Source organism: Callithrix jacchus, chromosome 20, assembly GCF_049354715.1.
Source record: "Callithrix jacchus isolate 240 chromosome 20, calJac240_pri, whole genome shotgun sequence".
Taxonomy (NCBI): Eukaryota; Metazoa; Chordata; class Mammalia; order Primates; family Cebidae; genus Callithrix; species Callithrix jacchus.
In genome coordinates, this window is record NC_133521.1 from 47,209,089 (window position 1) to 47,218,253 (window position 9,165).

Consider the following 9,165-nt stretch of genomic DNA (forward strand, 5'->3'; position numbering starts at 1 on the left):
CTGGGGGCCCTCTGACAGCTCATTTCCACAGAAATTGGGGGGTTCAGGTGTCTGCCAGAGGCACATCCTCCCCATTTCACAGAAAAGTCCCCAGGGCTGTCCTCCTGACCTTAGGTCTCTCCGTTGACTCAATCCATTAAGACCCCTAACAGGAGACGGTGAGGGCATCGCTTTCCCTGTGGAGTCTGGGACCCGGCCGTTTGCCAGTGCTCTAGGTTGCCAGGCAACATGGCGAAAACCCGTCTCTACCAAAAAATAAAAACAGTCGCCATGGTGGCCTGCGCCTATAGTCCCTGCTACTCAGGAGGCTGAGGTGGGAGGATGGCTTGAGCCTGGGAGGTCAAGGCCGCAGTGAGCTGAGGCTGCCACTGCGCTCCAACCTGGGTGACTGACAGCGAGACCCTGTCTCAAATCAGTACGAAGTAGAACTGTTGTAATTTAGAGGGAAATTACAGTCATTTTAGGTTAGTGTTTTCCAGTAACTTTAAGCCAGAGAAGTATCTGTGCATTCTTTTCTCTTATTTTTGTGTCTCCATATGTTACTTTTTTTTCTTTTCTTCTCTTTTTTCTTTCCTTTCTTCTGAGGCGGAGTCTTGCTCTGTCACCAAGGCTGGAGTTCAGTGGTGTGATCTCTGCTCACTGCAGCCTTCACCTCCCAGGTTCAAGTGATTCCCTTGCCTCAGCCTCCCAACTAGCTGGGATTACGTGTGTGCGCCACCACGCCCAGCTAATTTTTGTATTTTGAGTAGAGACGGTTTCACCATGTTGGCCAGATTGGCCTCGATCTCTTGAGGCAGGCAGACCACTGTCTCGATCTCATGATCCTCCCACCTTGGCCTCCCAAAGTGCTGGGATTCTAGGCATGAGCCGCCTCGCCTGGCCAATTCTTTGTAAGTAATTATTTATAATTAGTTCTATTTATTTTTTATGGTTTCTGTATCTTAAATTATTTTTTTAAGTTCTAGAAGAAGTATGTGCTATTGGTTAAAAAAAAAAAAAGGTCCAGCTACACAGAAGAGAGGGCTGCAAAGCAGGCAGCCCTCAACCCCCACACCCTGGGAACCGGCGTGTCCAGAGACGGGGTGTCAGAATATCCAGCACAAGAATCCGGACTTCTGTTTCTTACAAAATCAGCCGATGCCCCCCTGTGCCCTGTGCCGTGCTGTGCCAGGCACCTAGACAGACCTGGCTTCTCTGTGCGCTTGTGAAGCGGGGACGGCATGGGTGGTGTCTGAGTGGTGCGGACGTGGCTTCTCTGTGAAGTGCGGGTGGGTGGTGTCTGCACAGTCTTGTGGGCAGGACAGCTGGAGAGCTGCTGTCTCCGCTGCGATTCTTCATTTGCTCAGAGTTGAGCGCCTCCAGTTACTGGGGGCTCGTCCCTCTGCAGGGCCCCCGTTACCTCCTCCCTCCAGTTACTGGGGGCTCGTCCCTCTGCAGGTCCCCCGTTACCTCCTCCCTCCAGTTACTGGGAGCTCGTCCCTCTGCAGGGCCCCTGTTACCTCCTCCCTCCAGTTTTTCATCATTTTCTTGAAATGCAGCAGGTTTTTTTTTTCTTGGAAGAAAATCACTTTATTCTAATTAACTTACAAAGAATAAAATCATAATAGCTAGTTGAAGGAGGCCCCACAAACATTTGCCCAGCTCCAAATTCTACAGAGTAGGAACACTGCCCTCCATTTCAATTCTGAAGCAGGGAAGCCGGGAATGACAGGTTTAGCTGATGGCTACACTCTACACCTTCGTTGTCAGTTAAATGTTTGTATTAAATTAACTTGGTTATGAGAGCTGCTTTTCCACTCCTCCAGGTGGAGCTTCTTGATTAGGTCACTCTGTTTGAGCACCTCCCTGAAACCCGATGTCCCCCTGGCTCTGGGCACACTTCACAAACCGTTTGATGCCATAGAGGCCAGCCGGGTTCCCTGAGGCGCCTGCTGAGTGACGTCAGGCCTCCCAGGCTCAGCATTACTTCCTCCACGGAAGCCCCCAGTAATGGCATGGCCCAGTGTGTGCCCCACAGCAGAGCCCACAGCCACACTGACTGCAGTGGTGGCCATCTGGGCCAGCAGACCTGGTGCCAGGACACAGAGGCAGGAAAGCCAACTGCAGCGGGGGGGGGGGGGGGGGGGGGGGGGGAGCGCTGCTGGTGGCTGAGTGGCTGGTGCTGGCCTGGCTGCAGGGTGCAGCTGTCATCCGAGGGGCACAGCTGGCCACAGGGGCCACGTGGGAGGTGCCACTTCGGCTTCCGTGCAGCCTTTAGAAGGGCAACAACCAGGCTTTTTTCTTTTCTTTCTTTCTTTTTTTTTTTTTTTTTTTGAGACAGAGCCTCACTGTGTAGCCCAGGCTGGAGTGCAGTGGCCCTATCTCAGCTCACTACAACCTCCTCCTCCCGGGTCCTAGTTCAAGCAGTTCTCCTGCCTCAGCCTCCCGAGTAGCTGGGATTACAGGCATGCACCACCACCCCCAACTAATTTTTCTGTTTTTAGTAGAGATGGGGGTTTCACCATGTTGGCCAGGCTGGTCTTCCACTTCCTGACCTCGTGATCCACCCGCCTCAGCCTCCCACAGGGCTGGATGACAGCTGTGAGCACCGTGCCCGGCCCTGCAGCAGGTTTTAAATGTTAAAGAACTTTTGCCTTCTGTCACCTGTGGACATTTCTTTCCCCGCTTGTTTTTTTCCTTTTGACTCGGAGAGCAAATGAGACTTTCTTTCAGGAGATGGTGTGGTGGGACGGGCTGCAGGCTCGCCTTGATAGTGGGTGCTGGTGATGCCTTCTGACTTTGCAACATCAGAACCCACTTTTGGGGAATGGGAGGCAGAGCCCCTCCCTCTGCAGGAGTTGCCGCACTGCCCACGCTTTCCCGGGCTCCTTGCAGTGAGCTGAGCCCAGGACCTGCGGACCCCACACTTTGTGGATAGCTGTGAGGCCGGGCCCTAGGTCCGTGGGCAGAAAGGTCACATCATGTGTCCCAGGTGGCCGCTGAGTCCAGGCGGGACGGCTGCCCTCGCTGTCCTCACCGTGGGCTTTGGGGCACTGCCCTGCAGTTCAAGGGATTTTCTGGAAACCTTCTCTTGTTGGCCAGAGGAGTTTTCAATTGCTTAGAAGTCCCTGCCAATGCTGAGGGAGCTGACCCAGCCCGGCCCTGGGCCTTCTGTGTGGCCCATTCAGCAAGTGTGCTAAGCACACCAGGTGCCATGAGGGCACTGGGCCAGAAGGAGCAAGAGGGGGATTGACCTGAAGCAGATGCTGGGCAGAGAGGTGGCCTTAGGGGAGGCAGAGGGTCACCTCAAGGCAGGGAGATGAAGAGGGCAGTATTTGTTCACGATGGTGAGTTAAGGGCAGCTGCTGCCTCCCAGGCATGGCCCCAGGCTAGGACCACAGTAAACAAACAACTCCCCCGCTCCTCACAGGTGCCTCTGTGAACGTTCAGCCTCATCTCTGCCACGCACAGTACCTCCCACCTGTAATCCCAGCCCTTTGGGAGGCCATGGTGGGTGGATCGCTTGAGCCCAGGAATTCAAGACCAGCCTCGGCAACATAGTGGAACCCTGTCTCTACAAAAAAATTTAAAAATTAGCTGGGCATGGTGACTCACACCTGTAATCCCAGCACTTTGGGAGCCCGAGGTGGGCGGGTCAGGAGGTCAAGAGATGGAGACCATCCTGGCCAATATGGTGAAACACCCTCTCTACTAAAAACACAAAAATCAGCTGGGTGTGGTGGTGGGCACCTGTAGTCCCAGCTACTCAGGAGGCTGAGGTGGGAGTATCGGTTGAACCGGTAGGTGGAGGTTGCAGTGAGCTGAGATTGCACCACTGCACTCCAGCCAGGGTGACAGAGTGAGACTCTGTCTTAAAAAAAAGCATCTCTTCCCCTCACCTTCCCTGAGTTTCCATTCTTGACACAGGATCTGGCCTTTTCCCTTACCTGTACCTGGGCAGGCGGCTGACGGGCTAATGCTGGGGGATCTGTGGGGAAGATACTGGCAGAGCCTGATGCCAGAAGCTCCTCCCTTTCCCCTGGCCTCAGAGTGGGCAGGGGGAGGACTGTGGGGGTGGAGGGCCTGGGGGCTTTCTCTGGAGGTGGCCTAGGAGTAGAGGGGGCTGGCATCACACAGCCTTCTCCAGACCCCCTTCCTGGGGGCCTGGACGTCACAGCCACTGTCTCAGGGGCCTCCTGCACTGGCGAGAGGGGCAGGGCCTTAGGGCATGTCAGTCAGCCTGGCATTGTCCAGCCCAGCCGCCCACGGTCTTACCCTCAGGCTCCACATCTGCAGCGGCACGGCTGTGGTGCTGGGGACAGATCTGATGTGGCACAGTCCCTGGCAGCTCCTGCCCTTCTGAGAAGCTCTCCAGAAAGGGTGGTACCTCCTGGTGAGGGGGAAGAAGAACTAGGCTATTGATGAAAGGGACCGGAGAGCAGAGGGAAGCGTCAGGCTTCATTCCGGGCCGGCTTTCACCGAGAATAGCATCAAAAGCCTCCAATGAGTCGAGCAAGACGAAAACCAGGGCGTCCATCGGTTGGGATGGGCCTGAGGACACCGGCCCTAGGGACACGGCTCCCACCTGCCATCTCGTCCTGCGGGACCAGAGTCTCCTCTGCACCTCTCCTTCTGCCCCACCCCCTGGTCCCCCTCTAGTGACGCTTACCCTGTGCCAGCCCCTCCCTCACGCATGGGCCAGACCCAGCACAGGGCTCTCCCCAAAGCCTCCTCTGACCTTGGTGCGCTGGCTGAGGGGACGGGTGGGCAACAGGAAGGCGTGTGGCTGTGGGGGTGCCAGCGCTGTACAGAGGGGCTGCCCTGGCTTAGAGAGCCCTGGTCTCAGCAGAGCCTTAGCAAAATGGGGCAGGGCAGCACAGGCTCAGAAGCCCCACGGCCGCCGTCTGAGGGGTTGACCCCGGGCCGGGTACAGAACCCCCAGCAGCAGTGGCACCACTGGCTGGGGACCTCAACAGGGGGACAGCCTGCTGGTCACGAGCACTTGGCACTCGGAGGCCCAGTGGTTCTGAGACCCTGCTCAGCTTGGATGGCAGCTGCACTTTGAGTGCATGGACCTCAAGGGCGGCCGTCGCTCAGGGTCGGAAGGTGTCCCACCAACACCCTGGGATTCTAGGGGTCAGTTCTGGGGAGTCGACAGGACGCTGGACGGAAGCGAGATCCAGAGAGTTAGCATGGTGGGATGGCCAGGAAGGCCAGGCACTCCAGACGCATGGGAGGAGGCCAGTGGGCGTAGGCGGTCCAAGGCTGGGGAGGTGGTTCTGGGTGCGGGAGGAGATGAGTGCGGGCGGGAGGAGGCAAGTGGGGGCGGGAGGAGGCGAGTGGGGGCGGGAGGAGGCGAGTGGGGGCGGGAGGAGGCGAGTGCGGGCGGGAGGAGGCAAGTGGGGGCAGGAGGAGGTGAGCAGGTGCTTGGGAAGTAGTGAGGGGTGACAGGAGGAGGTGAGCGGGGGGGGCAAGAGAAGGTGATGGGGGGACAGGAGGAGATGAGCAGGTGCATGAGAGGAGGTGATGGGGGCCGGAAGGAGGTGGGGGGAGGGCGGGAGGCAGTGAGTGGGCACAGGTGGTTCACAGGCCCAGGGAGGTGGTTGGGGGCCCAGGGCCACTGCTGGTCAGCAGGCTTGGCAGCTGGGAAGAAGAGAGGTCCCAAGAGTGAGGACAGTGGGGACAGGAGCCCAAGTCCTGGGGGACCCTGGGACAGCTGGTGCCTGGGTCTGAGTACAGAGGGTTCCTGGTTCAGGGGGACCCAGGCAGGTGAGGAAGGTGTCCCCAACATGTAGCCCTGGGCAGGGCCCCTGACCCCAGGGTCTCACAGGGCTGTGAGGACTGGGCCCCTCCTACGGTACATGCACCTCGGGGTCTGCGGGGAACATTCTGGACAGGGGCCGCAAAGCCACCGAGACCTGCCGGGGCCTGGAGGGGGTGATGATGGCATCGGCTCGGGGTTCCCAGCAGGATTCCAGCTCCACCCAGGGGCCTGGACAGCTGAGGCAGGCTTGAGCGCTGGGTTCTGGGTTCTGGCTCCACCCCTGCTGTGTGGCTTCAGGCACCACAATGCCCTCTCTGAGCCATGTCTCCTGCCAGCAGTGGTGTCTCCTGGAGGGCACGGATGCTGGGGGCCGGAGGGTCCACCCCTGGCTGCATGCAGACACGGGGCAGGAGGGATGGCAGCCAGGGCTGCACGTGAGAAGGCGCCTGGAGGAGGAGGGGTCTCATCCACACCCAGAAGATGGTGCTGGGAGGAGGATGTGGAGAAAAGGGACCATATGGTTGGAACGGACGTTGTCCTGGGGGTGGCCTGGGTCTGCACTTGTGTGTCTTGGGTGCCTGGTATGTCTGCGTGTGGGCTTTCTGTGAATGGGTGCACATGCCTGTGGCATTGGCACACGTGTGTGGCGTGTGCTCGTGTGTGCCTGCCTGTGCTGAGTGTGGTGAGGAGAAACACCCCCTCATCTAAGGTCACCGAGGATCTGAGGCCAGCCAGGTCTGCTGTCTCAGTCACAGCCAGTGTGGCCGCCTCTGGGCATGGTTGATTCTCAAATAAGATAAAAAGCCAGACCCTGCAGGAAGAGCCTGATCCAGACGGGGTGCAGATGTTCTAAGATAAAATAACCTTTCTTTAGGAGGAAACACATGAAGACGGCAGGTTTGCAACCAGGTTAAAAAAAGCAGCACCCATCCGGACGTGCAGAGAGCTGTTCCCTTTTAAAACATCCTGTGAGGAACCCCACCCCTACCCCCTGCAGTGTCTTTTGAGGCACCTCCTGGGACAATCTCTCCATATGAAGGGCAGGTCGGAGGACCCTGGATTCAGGGCTCAGGACAGCCAGGGAGGAGGCCATGGGCTGTTGGAGTGTGGGGAGAGCACCAGTTCCAGGGTGTGTGCCCGCAAGGTCATGGCAGTGGGGCTGGGGTCTGCCCGGATCCTCCAGATCCCCTGGACCGGTTGGCCCTGCGGCCAGTGTGACTGAAATGGGAGATGGGGACTCTGTGACCCGATGGAGATGGCACTGTCCAGGCAGATCAGGACCTGGGAGCAGCCAGCGGAGCTGCGTTTTATTCGCCCATTCACCTGCCTGGAGCTTGCTGCCTGGGACTCTTTTGGGAGCTGTCCTGGTGCTAACCCAGGCCTCAGTGGACGAGGTCATGGGCAGCACAGCCCTGGACAGTGGAACTGATGTTGTGGACATGTGGGCTGGGAGCCCAGAGAGGGATGTGGGGAGGTGGTTCAGACTGAGCTGGGCTTTGCAGGATGAGTGGGAGCCGGCTGGTGGGACAGGCTAGAGGAGGCAGGGGCACTCGGGCCTGGAAAGCAGAGTGTCAGAGTAGTGGGTGCCAGGGAAGCCACACAGGACATGGGCAAGAATGCGTCATTGCCGCTGCTCATACTGATCCTGTGTGAGCCTCCGGATAGTTGTGGGTCCAAACAGGGTCACGTGGGTGACCTTGTGTTGAGGGGAGCCAGGCTAACCACTGAATGCCGTACTGTCAACAAGAAGGAAAAAAGCAGGTAACAACAGAAGCCATATGCTCCAGCTGTGCCAGGCGGGGTCCTGGGCCTGGGCTGCCCGCGTGGTGAGCCTGGTGTGCAGACACTGAACGTTCCTCTCAAGTGTGGGAGGGGCTCTGAGAGTTAGGCACCTTTTTCTTGACAATAAAAAGAAGTTTGCACGTAGAAGACGCTGGAGGGATAGATATGGGGAGATGATTGTGCTTGTTTGTATGCCGTATCCGCATTGTCTAATATTTCAGCAAGGAACGGGCTGTGATTCCGGCACATATATGGGGGGGGGTGGGAATCTGATTTCCTGTGTCTGGCCTTGCAGGATAAGCTGGGAGGAGAAGCCTCAGAAAGACAGCTCCAAGGCCGGGCACGGTGGCTCACCGTCTGTAATCCTAGCACTTTGGGAGGCTGAGGCGGGCAGATCAAGGGGTCAGGAATTGGAGAACAGCCTGGACAACATGGTGAAACCACGTCTCTACTAAAAATACAAAATTTAGCCGGCTGTGGTGGTGGGTGCCTATACTCCCAGCTACTCGGGAGGCTGAGGCAGGAGAATTGCTTGAACCTGGGAGGCAGAGGTTGCGGGGATGAGATTGTGCCACTGCACTCCAGCCTGGGTGACAGAGCAAGACTATGTCTTAAAGAAAAAAAAAAAGATAGCTGCAAGCTGACTGGGGCCCTTCCTTTGTAGGGGGGGCTCCTGCAAGCTGGTCCCTGAGCTGGGCAGGCAGCATCCGGAGACCAGTGCTGCAGGAAAACCCACGTTTTCTCCTGTGGCTTCTCTCCATTAGAGCAGGCTGTGGTCAGGGCCTTCAGCCAGGGGACAGCAAGGCGGCCCAGGGCTGTGACTGGAGACCCCAGTGGGTCGATTAAAACCGCCCTGGGCTTCAGCGACTCGAATTTCCAAACTCCGTGAGCTTTATCTGCGGGCTGCATCTTTTGCTTGGAAGCCATCTGTTACCTTGCTAGGGCGGTGCCGTGGGATGGCTGAGGGCTGAACTGGGGTGTTTCAGGTTTAAGCCCTGTACCCCCTCAGACAGCCTGGGTGACCTCAGGCCTCAGGCCACACCGCAGACCAGCAAGCCTCAGGGCCACAGCGAGGAGAGCGTTCAGGTGAGGTCAAGGTAGGAAGTCAGCCTTGGTCTGGGGAGAAGCGCCCAGGGCTGCTTGCCCACAGAGCGGAGCAGGAGGTGAGCACCCACTGGAGACGCCTGGGCGCCTACATCCTTTGCCTGAATTTCTCATGTTTTCCCATGGAAGTGGTTGGGAGCTGAGGGTGTATCCTCCCTGCAGCCTGGAAAGCTGGGCCGGGGAGGACACAGGGCCCAGAAGGCCCAGGCTGGTCTCTACAGAGAGGGACTGGCCCCTGCCCACTGCTTCCCAAGCTATCCTGACCTGGCTTCAGGCAGGAGGCCCAGAGGCCAGGGAGGCAGAAGCAGATGCCCGCCCCCGCAACTCCCGCAGGCCTTGCTGTCCCCGACCCAGTCCTCACCTATTTTTCTTTTTGCTTTCTTTTCTTTTTTTTTTTTTAGAGAGAGAGTCTATCTGTGGTGCCAGGCTGGAGTGCAGTGGTGCGATCTCGGCTCACTGCAACCTCCACCTCCCGAGTTCAAGTGATTCTCCTGCCTCAGCCTCCCAAGTAGCTGGGATTACAGGCACGCACCACC